Raw genomic sequence first — 17,027 nt, 5'->3', positions numbered from 1 at the left:
ATATAATATTGAAACAGCATAGTGTTCGAACCAGGCGAGAGTTAAACAATATTTTAAACGATTTAGTATTGAAATGGTATAGTATTCGAATCGTACAGGAGTTTATCAAACAAATTAATGGTATAATATTTTAAACGATATAATGTTGAAACGGCATAATGTTCGTATTGGATGAGAGTTAAGAAATACGATATTATATATTCGAATTATACTAGAGTTTTTCAAAATTTAATCAACGGTGTAATATTTTAACTTGATATAATGTTTGAACCGGACGGGAGTTTATAACACCAAATTCACCAATCTAAATTCTGATGCTTTATGTACGTGGTGTATATATCCCTTGAAATTCTGTGCTGATACCTGTCAGACACTGAATTTTATGTACTTCTATACGCCACGTACAAATACAGGTCTGTACGTGACGTACATAAACCATAAAGTGTGCAAATAAACACCAATGATGTGCCAATAGTTTGAGCCTTACAGGATCAAAACATCCTTTGTTTTGATCTTTTTCTTCATGTTATGTTTAAATTTGACGAGTTTTGTCCTTTATGTTTAAAAATTAAGCACGTTTTGTCCTTTATGCTTGATTTTTAAGGACAAAACGTGCTTGATTTTTTAAACATAAAGGACAAAACGTGTTTGATTTTTAAACATAAAAGGTAAAACGTGCTTGATTTTTAAACATAAAGGACAAAACTCGTCAAATTTAAACATAAAGGACAAAACTTGCAAAGTGGCCTAAAGATAAAGGATCAAACTTGAAATTCACTCTATATATATGTGTGTGTGTGTCTAAAGGAATTAAAGCCAATATGAAAGTGAAAAACGACACCCATCATTTACAAATTACAAAAGTAGATCTTACCATTTTGATTAAAGATCTTGTTTATTTAGAATTCAAAATACACATTTCTTGAGCTTATGATGTAATTGTGTAAAAATAGATTAGGAAGGACATACTTGACTATATATAACATTCACAACAAAAATCCTTAGATCTAGGTGATCCATGGGACGATGGGTCGACCATTGGATTGGACTTGGATTTTGCAGTAGACTGTTGTTTTTATGTCGTATTTATAAAATGAAGTCTCATTCAACCATCCCCTTATGCTCTACACACTCTCATATGCATATTAATAGTCATCTCTCTAATAACTAGCGGGGTGAATAAGTTTCCTTAAAAATTCTTTGTTGAAAACTTGTTTTTCTTGGTTAAACACTTCTCAATGACCCAACAATGCACTTGTAAACAAACAATACATAAGATGTGCAAGTATTTAAAAAGTTAAGGGAAGGAATGACAATACCTATTTATAGTGGTTCAAGAGATGTTTATTTTTAGTTGATCATTAACTGATTTTAAATTGATTTTACACTTGAATAGAACCTCTTGAAAATAAAATGAATGTGCTTTAAGTATACTAATAATATTGTTGAACTTGTAAAGTAAAGTATATCAATGAAAAGCTGATTTTAGGGTGATTTTAAATTGGTTTTACACTTGAATTTAAGTTGATTTTTTTATTCTAGGCTAATTTTAATTTGATTTCATATTGATTTTATATTGATTTGCAAGACTAATTATAGGTTGATTTTAGACTTGAATTTATATTGGTTTTTTGCAAAGTCTAGGCTAATTTTAATATGATTTAACTAATTTTAGACTAATTTGCAAGACTAATTTCACTTTGATTTTAGCTTTGGATTGTCTTGCTTATTGTTGATGTTATACTTCTTTTAGGGTTTACAACATGACTTTTGGAAAGAGCCCCAAACTTTAGTTCACTTAGGACCCCCACAACGATTGAGTTGGTCATAAGAATAAATTTACATAAGGGTGTGCATCTTCACACACCTTGATGTCTATCTCCACACCAAGTAGGACCCTTGTATACGGGTGTGCATATTCAAACATCTTGATGCCTATCTGCACACCAAGTGGGACCCTTATATACGCCACATACATGTCTGTATGTGGTGTATAGGGTTAATTCCTCCAACCAGATACCACGAATTGGACCCTTATATACACCATGTACAGAGGATTATAGGGTTTTTGTCTCCGACCAGGGGGTGAAACCTAGTTAGGTCTGTTCACGAGCCGATCCAAACTGAGCGGACCGCTATTCGTGCTTGGATCGTTTTCAACCGAGCGAAATCCGAACGAGCATATTCAAGTGTGTAATTTTCTGAGCGAGCGGCGAGCGACGAGTAATTTGGACAACCATAGATTTAGCATGTTTCCTTCGATGTTTCCGCTATCGGGTCCGCTATCGGGTCACGAATAAAGTCCAAATGTCTGAGGATGGCACTAAGATTGAGATTGGATCGTCCGAGGATGAGGCTCTGGTTGTGGCAGGTGAGGCGATGAATATATAACAAAGAACAATTGTCACATTGTGGCGTCTGGTGAGAGCGAGAGACGATTGATGACTGGCGATTGATGAGAGAAAGATGTCAAATTTTTCATTGGTTTGATTAGGCTAGTATGGATAAATATAATTGTATATTTGAGTATAATGGTCCAAATCTAATAGAGCGGTATGAAGTGGCGAAGCTTGAGATTCCGGCTGGGGGATCGAAAACGTATATACCTTATAAAATTATAAAACAGGGGGGTCGAAAACGTATATACCTAAAAAATTCTATACGAAAACTACATACCAGACACTACAAAGCTGCGCCCCTAGCTGTATATATGAAATATGAATATACATGTAACATGTGTGTGCATATATAATTATATATGTAATAAATTAATAAAAATTAATTTGAACCGAACCGAGCGGACCTTTGCTCATGCTTGGCTCGTTTGCAGACAGAACCAAACCGAGCGAGCATATTCCGAGCATTTTCCGATCGATCAGCGAGCGAGCGATGAGCGGCGAGCGATTTGAACAGCCCTAAACCTAGTACATTGTCAAATCAATCACAAATACGCCACATATATGGTCTGTACGATGCTTCTGTACGATAGTTGTGTACGCCGCGTACAAGCCTGTACGCGGCTTATAAACCTGACTGATTTGACTTTCATCTGATGTTGTCTGGGCATGTGATAAAGGTATACGCCAAGTATGCTTCCCTTTAATGCCGAACAATCCATTTCAAGAGTTAAATTTTAATATTATATAATAAATAATTAATTCAGCTGCTTTATTCATTTTTCTCGTATAACTTTAAAATATATTGTTTTATAAAACGACGAATATGTCATTAGAACGAGAATATTTTTATCTATGTTTTAACCTAAATTTCATTAAGAACGGAGCAATGTCAAATATAATATATTTAATTTTTATAATTAAACGATATCGTATAATACTAATTGTTCATCTAGATATCTCACACTCCAATTAACCATCTGACTCTTTACTTACTTGCTCAAACAATATATGAAATATAATCTTATTGGTTCACAAAATAGGATGTTACACAGCGTGTGGGATTACCTGTCCGACCATGCGTTCCGCCTCGAGGACGACATCATCAGCGACAACATGATCCGCAGCAACAGGATCCGCAACCATTGACTAGTCTGTTGTTCTTGTTTTTGTATTTAGTATTCAGTTATAGTTTATCTTTTGTTATATACATACAAACTTATGATATATATATATATATATATATATATATATATATATATCATATATTCAATTGTACTTATGTTGTTCGGTTACGTGATGTTTGTTTGTATTACATAATATCTCATAATAATTTTTTATGCTTTAAAATTGAAACGATGTAATATTTTGAAACGATAAAACTGAAACGGTACAATGTTCAAACGGTAAACATTGAAAATATATACTATTTGAAATGGTATAATGTTGAGAACAGTATAATGTTGAAACGATAATATTGAAACTGTTTAATATTTTGAATGATATAATATTGAAACTGTGACACCCCGGGAAAATCAGGAAAACAACGCAACTTAACTAGCTTCCTCAGTAACCACGCACTAAATTTCGGGACGAAATTTTCTTAACAGGGGGAGAATGTGACAACCCTCAAAATCCCATGTATTCCGTACAATTCATTCTTGATAATTAAAGTGTTTGACGACTGTGTGGAATTACTTAACTGCTATCTGATTACTGTGTTATGCTTACATGTGTGTGTTAACATACTGGTAGTATTCAGAAAAGTTACTAAATAGTCCGGTATATTTTCCTATGTGTTAGGAATTAATTGAGTTACAAAAATATATATATAAGACGCCTTACGAAACAATTAAACACTTTAACGGAACAGTATCTGACCGAACAACCAGACATTACCCGGGACACCAAATATTTGTCAAACACATTATTTAATTATTTTTGGCTAGTCATGATCCCCGTGTACCATAACACCCACCAAAAATCATCACACAAACATATACTATCAAGATACTTGCACTCTAACTATCAATTACCATTTAGTTGAAATTTTACATCAAGACCCCCCCCCCCCAACCGAAATTTCGGTCCCCCATGGACCCACAAATCATTCTCCATCCTCCATATATTTGATTAGATTTTATGGCAATTGTTTATTTGATTCTTGCTTGTGTAAGTATCCATAATATTTGATTCTTGCTTGTGTAAGTATCCATAATATGTGAAGATGATTATAAGGCATGGCCATGAGATTATATTTCAATTCTTTATTAGATTGTTGCTTCCTAATCTAACCAAAATATACTTGCCATACTTCCTATCTTCCCATAGATTATATTTCAATTCTTTATTAGATTGTTGCTTCCTAATCTAACCAAAATATGTGAAGATGATTATAAGGCATGGCCATGAGATCTTACAATCAATTTAAGTCTTACACACCCTCACATTACTACTCCCTCTCTCTCATTCGGTTTCCCCCAAAACCGAAATCCATCACCACCACTATCATCATCCATCTCTTCCATTTTTACAAGTTCCATTCAAGTTTGAAGGTGATCTATGGAGGTGGCAACTTGAAGGACTTTCTAAGGAGCTTGTTCTAGTCTTTTTCACCATCATATTCTCAATAGATTCTATCCTAGCTATAAGCTAGTAGTAAGCTCTCGTTTAACCCTTGATTATCTTACTTTTATGGCTAATATTTGTAGAATGATGTTTATTTCACAAGAACACTAAAAAGGGTTTAACCAAGAAGATGAAACATGATGTACTTGTGTTAGTATAAAGTTGTTTTGATATGTACTGAGTATTTGCTGATTTACTTGTTGATATTGATGTGGGATGTTGTTACGATCACTAAATATGATTAACGGGATCAACCGAACACAAACTAGTAAACTAGAGACTAAAAACAGCAATCTGTCCATACTTTACAGCCAACTTCAGTTGGCTGTAAACAGGTCATAAACTTAACAAAAAACCGATATTTTGAATCTAAAATATGTTATTATGAAATACGGTTCTAATGGCACTGGAATCGTAATTTTTGGACTCCGTTTACTATTTTTAAAGTGTTAATTTGTAACAGCAACTTAAGCTGAATTTTGACAGCAATAAATGGGTGTTATACTTTCGGTCATAACCTGAATTTTGTGATGAATCAGACCATGAAATTTGTACACTAGATGACAACCGATGCATGTGTAATTACCCCACTGGAATTTCGTAAATCGGACACTCGATGAACTTTTAATAAATTGTTCCGTGAACTGTGGTCAGAAAATACATAAATCTGAGTTTAGTCCGGAAAATGATTTTTATTAAAATATTAGCGATGAATTAGATCCCAAGATTTTTACACAATAATATTTGGGTCATTTAGCATCTTCTGTAAAAATTTGGGAATTTTTGGAACAAGTTAACTATTTTATTAAAATCCCCGAAAACAGCCCGCTTTTGAATATTTAAGCTGAAACTACATAAGTAGTGATTTGCGTGTCTAAATGTCGAATATGTTATCTGTGAATGATCTAACATGTTATGTGTCGATAAAAGTGTTATGTGCAATATCGTATGTTTAACTGTGAATGGGAATAGATGGGGAGGTTACATGGGCATAAACCGTTAAAGTGATGCATGTTATGTGATAGATACGTGTAGGAACTTTGTGTTCTATTTGAAAGCCACTAAATGACTAACTGGTAAATTATATTAGGACGAGATTGACCGACCTTGACTGTTAGCTATATTGAGAATCTAACCGAGCAAACCGAGGTGAGTTCACACTCTTTCTAAGGCATGGGATTCCCAGGGTTTGGGAATGGGGCTGATTAACTACTTGTACTATCATTACTGTTAAACTACTTTTTACTGTCCTCGGATTGAAGGGCACGTACGTAAAACCTACGTACACGATCATAAGACCATCAACTCTATCACTTTAAGTCCCTCATTTATCGACTTAATCGCCGAGGCCTATGGCGAGCAGGTCATTAGTTAATAGGGCTATTAGGTTTAACAAACCTCACACCGTGCCAGTCGGACGGGCGTGTACTAATGGACTATGGGCAAAGGGTCAATGCTGATAGACATTGACTTAGGGCACCTCTTATATTTTCGTAGCAGTCGATACACGTGGTCTAGTAACACATGGGAAACCCCCACTAATCTCCGCAAACATGTCAGAAAGACCGCGATGCGAACTCATACGATACATGGTTTTCAAAACAAACAGATAATTTACGAAACAAATGCTATAACTAAACAACCAACTGTGAATTCACTCAACTTTGTTGTTGACTTGTTGTTACATGCCTTACAGGTCGCTAAATGCTTGGAGCTTGCATATGGAGGTGTCGTTGTGGGATGCGAACTGATATATCCCGTATTTAATAAATAAACTTTATGAACTTATTAAACTTACGTTTTGGACTTTAAACTTATGAACTATGGACTATGTTTTGAACTTATGTTTTATGCTTCCGTTGTTAAACTAAAATCGGTTTACTTCCTTTTGGTCACCAATCGTATTGTGTTTGGTTTTATTTACTTAATTATGTTGTTCGATATGATTGGTGGCTCGATCCTGGTCATGTCACCCCTCCAAGCGGTGATACTCCGCATGGTGGATTTTGGGGGTGTGACAGAAACGGCATAGTGTTCGAACCAGGCGAGAGTTAAACAATATTTTAAACGATTTAGTATTGAAATGGTATAGTATTCGAATCGTACAGGAGTTTATCAAACAAATTAATGGTATAATATTTTAAACGATATAATGTTGAAACGGCATAATGTTCGTATTGGATGAGAGTTAAGAAATACGATATTATATATTCGAATTATACTAGAGTTTTTCAAAATTTAATCAACGGTGTAATATTTTAACTCGATATAATGTTTGAACCGGACGGGAGTTTATAACACCAAATTCACCAATCTAAATTCTGATGCTTTATGTACGTGGTGTATATATCCTTTGAAATTCTGTGCTGACACCTGTCAGACACTGAATTTTATGTACTTCTATACGCCACGTACAAATACAGGTCTGTACGTGACGTACATAAACCATAAAGTGTGCAAATAAACACCAATGATGTGCCAATAGTTTGAGCCTTACAGGATCAAATTTGATCTTTTTCTTCATGTTATGTTCTTAGTTTCAACAAGGTTTTCTACCTTTCTATTAGGCTGTAAAACAACCATGTTAGAGTCCATATAATAAGTACATCAAAATTATGCATGAATGACTCGTTAATAACAGGGAGATATAACACATATGCAACATCTAACTATGTACGTATGTTATGTTGAACTTTTTGTTTTCTTTTTGGTGTTTCAATATCCGATTTGTGCCCACATTTGGGTTGTTCGAACAACTTTCAAATAAGCTTCAAACGAGCAAAACACCAAGATTAAGAGAGAAAAAAAGTAGAAAAAACAAGATCTATCTATGAATTTACAGATAAGAAAATTTGACATGTTACATTTCCATCCTTTCCTGAAACCACATTCTTCTTCTCCTCTTTCTTTCTTGGCCGAGAGATAGCCACACATTTGCCAAAATCATCGGCTTTTTCAATAGAAGGAAAAAGTATGGTGTAACATATCTCCCATAAATGTAATAATAAGTATATAGCATAAGAGGCAAGGGATGGCAAAAAAGCCCAAGCCCGACGGGTATACCCGAAACATATGGGCCGGGTATACCCGAAGCCCAATGGGTATGGGCCGGGAAGAGGCTTAAAAAGAAAAAAAATCGGGTACGGTTATGGGATTTAGTGATACCCGCCCGATACCCGAATAATACCCGAAAGTATCATATTATAGATTTCCATATATATAAACTTAGTACATGTACTTATTACCTTCTCTATAGTCATATGTGGATATGTATTTGGCAGGTGCTTAGTGAACAAATAACTTATTTTTGAGCATGTATATTGGATATGGAAGTTATCACCCTTTATTATGTGCGTTGATGTTTATGCAATTAGGTGATCCTGATACAATTACTTAATTAAGTAACTGTTTTGATTTAGTTTGATATATGTGGCCAGAATACGATATGTAAGTTATTAATCATATTTTCATTTGTTATAGTCATTAAAATTGTAAATTATATAAACATCAAAGTAAAAATTGCATATTTGTCCCAACGGGTATTTTTGTGAAATTAACGGGTATACCCGATACCCGACGAGTAACGGGTCGGGTTACTCGTCGGGTATAAGACAAAAAATTACAACCGGGTACGGGTCTGGAATTACCAATACCCGGTCCAAGCCCGACCCATTGCCATTCCTAGGTATGGTCCAGAAAACACATTATAATACACATGATGTCATGATGGTATTAACATATATACCATATCTTGTATCAATGTTCCGTCAGTTGCTACAAAAGATATAGGTAAATTGTTTCATATAATAAAAGGTACTTAATATATTATACATGTTATATCTCAATCTATACAAAACACAATTATACATGCATATATGTATGAGGTACATTATTTTTTTATTTGCATAAGATATATACACATCTCCATATATATAAAACACATATTTTATGTCATTAATAACTTGATTATATAAATAATTATTATAAACATATTTTTATATATGTTTATGTTAATAATAATTAGAATTTTCTAAATGATCATAAATATATAATCCATATTATAATTTCAACTAAATGATTGAGTGGGTTACTTTTAAACAAATTAAACGTAGTCTTAACAATTTTGCTAAGTTTGTAATCATACATGACTATATGTGAGTAGTAATGTCATATGTTGTGTGTTGAGTACATAAATCTAACATATTAAAGCATCTCACTAGAAAAAAAAAACTATTTAAAAAAAAAATTGTTGGTGATCGCCGATCATTTACTATCAGAGCATGTTGCTTATGTAACAATTTTCTTAAAATCCGTTTCTTTAGTAAGGTCAATTTTGCCTTTTGGGAATATATTTTCTTCAGAAATTGAACCCTTGGCGAAGATACTTTGTCATGGTTAAATATAATACATGACTAAAAAACTATAAATAATACAAATTGGTCCCAAACTAATTATTTAATCACCCAGATTCTAGATTATAAATCTTACATCATGTGCATTTACTCGTGTAATTCTTTAATGGGTTGAGTTACAAGTCAAAACCACCACAAATCAAAATTCAAAAAATTCAAAATAATAGTAATATAATTAAATAATAATAAAAAAATACCCTCTTGCTAATTGAGAGGGCAGCCCAACACTTAATTAAATTATTAGAGGAAGCTAGTTCCTTTCATTATCAGTCTTGATCATCGACAACCTACCACCACCAACATAATAGTAGTATTATGCCTCTTGTAAAGATCTTTTTATCGATAGTTTTCTTCACCAAGCACATCTCTTGTAAATAGTGGCGGATCCAAAATTTTATTTTAATGGGTTTCTTTCGGTAAATTCTTTTTAATTCTTAATATTTTTTTCTTAATTATATAAGGTTGTCACTAATTTTTTTTATTTTTTCCAAACGCACTGGGTTTCTGAGAACCCACAAATATGGGCTGGATCCGCCGCTGCTTGTAAAGATCTTTCTATCAATAGTTTTCTTCACCAAGGACACAATGGTAATGATTCACCGGGTAAAACAAGAAATTTAGAGGAGATGTTCAAGTTGGCCGAGATTTATGGAGAAAAAAAGAGGATGAAAATACAGTTATTTATAAATTAAAGTGATTGTTTTTGATAGTTATAAAATCTTTTGTTAAAAAGAACAAAACAATCAACATAAGGTACGTGGACCATTTTTGTGTAAAAGTACCATATTTTTATGTTGATTAGACCAATAACATACTAACATGTGTGATAATTAATGTGTCATAACATTCGTGTCTTCAAACTTGCAACATATCTTGTGTTGGTTTTCCAAATTAAAGAAGTTTTGTGTAAGGCTATAGGGTGTGGTCATGACCCTCATGACCATCATGACCCTCCATGTTAGTGTCATGTAATTAATCTTTAATCCACCATTCAAAACCACTACCCTAAGGGTATGGTCATGACCCAAACCATTAGCCCCTTATTTATTATCTTTGTCTAAACAAAAAGGAAATGATTTGTTGAAAAATGGAAAGGAGGACCATGGTTGCCATGGTTTAATCCATACAAATCATGGTGGATCAATCAAGGGGGTGGTATAGTCTTCCATTCATGTTCCTAGGTGGCAAATCATGTCCCAACCATGATCTCCACACCCTATAGCCTAATGAACAAGTTAATAATTTAATAAAATAGTAATAGTCATAGTAATGATGTTTGATAAAAAAAATTTGGAACAAATTTCATTCAACCAAAAGAGCCGACAACTCACTAGCAGGCGAGGAATTAGGCGATCTTTTCTAATGAGCAATGATGTTTGAGCAAATGTTCATTTTTCTAGAATATTGATGTAATACATTTGATAAAAGGATACATTGAAGGTGATATAATTTTATTGAAAACCAACTTGTATTCAAAATAGAGTATATTTTTGTACTGTAAGCTATAGCGAGGTGCTAGAACCGGCCGAAACGCTACCAACCAAATGTCACACCCTGTCTTTTGCGGAAGCGTATGATGTGTGACTAGCTTGTTATCATTGCATTCAATCATAATAAACAACTACATGATTTAAAATGATGTTCATCCATTTAGAAAATTTTGAATATTACAAACACTTGTTACTTAAGTTTTAAAACACAACTTTCGTCTAGGTTACAATTCAACAAAAGTGGATGACATCTAAGCTTGTAGTCTACTTCTAGTTACGATACTTGCGCCCAAGATCCATCCTGTCACCTGAAATACATGTAATTTTGGAAAACATCAACATAAAGTTGAGCGAGTTCATGCGTTTTGCATACCATGTATGAAAAGAGGGTATGTATCTTGTTTAAATAAAGTATTCTTGTATAAATCAAGTTTTCTTGTGTACACCACGTACTAATTGAATGTTTGTACAAAGACATTAAGGCATGTAAGGACTTATGGAGCATTAGTGTTGGCTCCTTTACTGTGTCGATTACCCTCGACTGTGTCGATTAACCTCGACTGTGTCGATTAACCTCGACTGGGACTCCGAAGCACTACCAGGTACTAGTTTTGACCATGAGTGGGGTTCGGCCGTACCCGTTAGATCTAACCCTCGTCCCTAATTAAGTATTAATGGCATTTCAATATCTAGTCTATGCTCACATGATCTAGTATTTTCTAGGCATTTCTTAAAGCACATCATACTCGGTTCTCGTTCTCACCAAGTGTGCTTCTCGTTTTTTTTGTATTCTCAATTCGTATTGCACTCGGTACTCGTTCTCACCAAGAGTGCTTCTTGTATTTTTACCACTTGTAAAAATAGTAATATTTGTAACATGTATTTCACCCCCAAGAGTTATAAAACCAAAAACAGTTAGAGAAAAGGGGGAGCATGAACTCACAACTTTGTGTTCCTTGCGTCGTAAACTTCACCGGATTTGCTTAGCTAGCGTCGTGACCTAAACGTGTTTTATTAACGTCAGTCACTAGACTTGTATCGCACAAGTACAGTCACTATCTTTTGTATATGTGTTCTGGTGTTAAAAATATTTTACATTTTTAACTATGTATCTTACTTATATTATTTTCTCAAAAATAAATATAAGTATCTTGTATTTTGCACTTTGCACCCGAATTATGTATTTTGTCTAAATATGTTGTATGTGTATTTGCAAGTCCTAATATACTAGCACGTATTATACGTACCACATACATTTAGCACAAGGTTTAGTAATCAAGAAATATATATATTTTTCCTCAGATAACATATTCGACATTTAGACACGCAAATTACAACTTATGTCATTTCAACTTAAATATCCAAAACTGGGCTGTTTTCGAGCATTTTAATAAAATAGTTAACTTATTTCAAAAATTTCCAAATTTTTACAGAATATCTTAAACGATCCAAATTTTATTGTGTAAAAATATCGGGGTCCAGTTCATTGCCAATATTTTATAAAAAATCATTTTCCGGACTGCAATAAGATTCATTACTTTCTGACTGTAGTCCGCGGAATAATTCATTAAAAATTCATTGCAAGTCGGATTGACGAAATTCCAGTGGGACAATTACTAGACATCAGTGTCCATCTACAGTACCAATTTCATGACCTAGTTCTACTCAGGTTTCAAGTTATGATTAAAAATATAACACCCATTTACTGTTGTAAAAACTCAGCTTTAGCTGCTGTTACCAATCGGGTCTTTAATAATAGTAAACAAAGTCCAAAAGTTATGATTCCAGTGCCATTAGAACCGTATTTCATATTACATAAATCTAAGCTTCAGAAAATACATTTTTCGTTAAGTTACGGTTCTGTTACAGCCTGTTGAAGTTGGCTGAAAATACAACTCAGGATGTTGTTTTCAGCTTTTAGTCTTTCTAACTCGTGTTCGATTGATTCCGTTAACATGTTTAGTGATCACAACAACATCAAACATCAATATTAACCAGCAAATCATCAAGTAATCAACAACATATTCAATACAACATCCTATTACAACATTACATCATGTAAATCTTCATATGAAGCTTTATGTTTGAATCTGTTATGTTCAAGTTTCTAGTTCTTTAGTGTTCATGAGATATCATCTATTAACCACCTTCATAGGATGTAAAATGAGTAGATCTAAGAGACTTACCACTAGCTCAAAGCTAGGAGAGTTCAAGAGAAGAAAACAAGTGGTTAATAGCAAACGAAGAAGGTCTTTCGAGTTCCGTTGCTTCCACACTCCCTAACTTAGCTTCTTGCACCTTGGAGTCACCTTAGAATGCTTGATATGGAGCTTGAAATGGATGTGTGTGTGGGTATGGTTGGGGCCGTGGCCAAGGGAGGAAGAAAGGGAGTTGAAGTTGTTGGATGTTGGTGAAAGATCTTGAAGGTTTAAGTCTAGAGGTTAAGCTTTATAACCTCCCAACATGTGTTTAACCAAAGGATTTGATGTCTCTTTAGTACATGGCAACATTTAATAAATTAATCTACACAACCCACTAAATAGGCCATGAGGCCGATTTCAAGCTAGGGGGGGGGGGGGAGGGGGTCTTAATGTAAATATTAACCAAATAGTTAGTTTATCATCCAAAGCTAAGTATTTAGTTAGGTTATTTAGTTGGTAGATATTTTATATATGTGTTATGAAGTTTTTGGGCCATAACCAACTTGGTAATGTTAAAGTAATGCCTCTAATAATATTTTGATGTCCCGGGTTATGTCCGGTTGTTCGGTTAGATACCGGTTCGTTAAAGTGCTAAATTGCAACGTTTTGTGTCTTTCAAGTGTCCTTTTGTAACACTTTCAATCCCCGACACTTTGGAAAGTATCTTGGATGATAAAACATAAATTCTGCATGATATTTCATTGTCATAATGCTGATTATAGCTGAATTTAAATAAATTCTGCACTTAAAGTGCGTTTCGGGTGCTTTTTAGTGCGTATTTTAGCTTCCGGATGGTATATATGTAAACCCTTGTATGTATTCTTGGGTTTTAATGTATTCTTGTTGTTGGACCCACGCCTAGGCCTCAATTCTAATGTCTGACTGCTTTCTGCAGCTTTGTTGATACAGTGTGTCTTACCGGTGAGTTTACTAATTTATGACGCAACACTCTCGTTTATGCATAAAGCAATATTTTGTAGTATAAAACGTGCATGAATTCACTTGCATGGAATTCAGAAACTTATTTGTCTTGTAAACTAGATCATGTACGTTCATTAAAGCACAGATCACTGTTCATTTAGTGTACGGAATGTACGGAAAAGTGACGGTTGTCACAGTCTCCCCTCGTTAAAAGAATTTCGTTCCGAAATTCAAGCGATGCCATCGGTCGCAGGGGAGTTGTGAAACAAATATGGTCACTTATATTCGAAGCACGTCTTCGTGTTCTCATGTCATGTATTTTATCGTACTCAAGTAAATCAGTCATATCTTTTCTGCATCTTGTGGACTCTTGGTCCGAAACCTCAACAGGTTCTATAGTATTGTGGACTCTTGGTCCAAAACCTTAACAGGTTTCTATAGTAATTCTTGTCGTTTGTCATTGACGTGAATCTTATTTGTGGGAACAACGACTGTTCTTTGAGTCAGACTCCGCTAAAGACTAGACACATGGATGTGTCGCGATTACCACTGATCTTTTTCTGGAAGCTTCATCTTGTGAACAATGGTTCTGATCCCTACACCGGGGATTCAACCTTTTCGTTTTCCAAATCACACTACGCCTTCTCTAGGCACGGCTCTCATTTTAGTCATACTTCTTGTCTCAAATTCTTACGATCTCTGCCGCTCATCGGCGTAATCTTTTCGTGTTCTGCGGGCTGTCTCGATATGATCACATATCTGAACGACCTTTCCTCTAGATTTTCCTGGACCATCTCGGCCAGTTGATTGTTTATTTCCGGTCTCCTTTCAACACAACGGGAATTGACTCATTATGTTCCATCTAAAGCTTCACACGAAATGGTTTAGACGGCGGTGTGATAAATACTGTTGTAGGAAGATTCCACTAAGGGCAAGTGAGTGGTCCCACTTTTTATCAAAGTTTATCACACAAGCACGCATCTTGTGATCAGTAAGAATCGTGCAGCGTTTTCTTTCAGGTAATGACGTCCAGTTTGCGGCGCGTAATTACTATATCCATCTCAAGGTCTCTTCTCATGATCCTTTAATCAATGTGCCGCGTATGCAATGTTGTGGTCTCGTTGCATCGGTGTACAATCGAGACTTTGTTGGGAGGCGTCACATAATTGCAACTCTAGCTCCTTAAAGTTCTCACTTCGCGAATTCGAAATCCGTTTTTCGTCATCATAGCGCTTAACTGTTCTTTCTCTAAGAGTTGCAAGGTAAATTGCAGTTGTTGCTTACGACCTTCCTTGGTCGTTGGCCATATAAGAATGTAGTCAATAAGTATATGGCTTATCTAGGTATGGCTTACACGTTCGATTCATGAGGTCCATGAACATTGTCGATGCATGTGTTAAGCCAAATGGCACGACAAGGAACTCGTAACGTTCGAAGCGAGTCCTAAAGGTCGTTTTAGGGGTATTTCCTTCTTGTATTCACCGTTGTGGACATTCTGTCCTCAAGTTGATCCTTGGGTGGCAACTAGGATCTTACGATTTTGTCTGTTTATGTTATCAGTCCTTGGCAAAGGATTCTGATTCTCAATTCTCTGGAATTTACGCAAAATGGAACTGTCAACTTTCTCCTCATATCCTTAACTAAGGGCGTCATGTCCTTAATTTCCTCTGTCTGGCAGCTCTTGCAGTTATGTCTGAATCTCATGCTTTATGGACGAAGCTAGTCGGTAAGACGTCATTCGGTACTGGTGCTGCTCTTGGCACGAGGTTTATCCTAACCTCCTCTTGTTGTTGCGGAGGGGCGTTCCTGGCAAGTCTTTAGAAAAGGCTACTGGAAATTCTTCCATCACGGGGATGTTCTCAGGCTCTGCAGTCTACTCGGAGGCGCTTCTATGTCTCTTCGACCAGTGAAGGATGTCGTAGATCCGCCGCCTTATGGGGTCTAGCATCCTTGCGCCTATTGCAGGAAAGTTGGGTTTCATCATTCGCAAGAGGGATGTGCCTGATTTTCTCATATCGAACGACTCCAGCTGTATACCTGGATTTCCGATCCATGCTGCCTATCATATTATGACTTCGTGAGTCAGTGGTAAAAGAAAGTTCCGGCCTTCTGAGTCCCTAACTACAATGCTTAATTGCTTCAACTGTTTAAACTAGCCTTCTATATGCCCATTTCTAAAGAATACAGGACGTCTATTTTACTTGAAACTAGGCCAAGCAGTTTCTTAAGTTCTAAGCATGCAAGGTTAAAGTTGATGCCAGTATTAATTAAAAGTAGATGCATTAGGTTGGTTAATAGGGAACGTACCCGTAACCGCATCTGGATCCTGGCGTGCTTCACGAGTTTCGATCGTGAAAACCCTTCCTTGCTTGTTTCTTCTTTGGGCAATCTTTCCTAAAGTGCCCTGCTTCACCACATTTGTAGCAATCGGGTTATCTCTTATTTCTTCCATCTGGGTCCTTCGCCCAACAGGCGTCCTTGCTGTGCCCTTCTTTTCCACACTTTCCACACCTAGGCCTCAGACATCGACCTTTATGGTGAAAAGTGCATTCCTCGCACCTCGGCTTAGTTCCCGAGTAAATCTTATCACCAACCTTATTAGTGGCTCCATCAGTTCTCCTGCCATGTGGCGGATTCACTTTCTTTCTTTTGTTTGCTTTAGAGCTTCTATAGTTGACTTGGGTGCTCATCTTTAGGTTTGAGGACTTCCTCTTCTTGTTGCTTGATGACTCCACATGAGTCTCTTTCTTGTTATCCTCAGATTCCGAAAATTTTCCCGCACGTAGAGCCTCTTCAGTAAGAGTGACACTCATTTCGATAGCCTCTGCAATGGTTGAGGGCTTTGAGGTAGTAACCATGCCCCTGATCTGGGGTGCAAGTCCCCAAATGAACTGTTCAATCCTTTTGAATTCCGGTTTGACTAAGTAGGGGACAACTCTAGACAGGTCGTGAGTTGGTCCGTCCATTTTCAAATTCCAG

This window comes from Helianthus annuus, chromosome 6 (assembly GCF_002127325.2).
Source record: "Helianthus annuus cultivar XRQ/B chromosome 6, HanXRQr2.0-SUNRISE, whole genome shotgun sequence".
NCBI classification, from domain to species: Eukaryota; Viridiplantae; Streptophyta; class Magnoliopsida; order Asterales; family Asteraceae; genus Helianthus; species Helianthus annuus.
The sequence above is the reverse complement of the archived record's forward strand: the minus strand, read 5'-3'. Positions refer to the sequence as shown.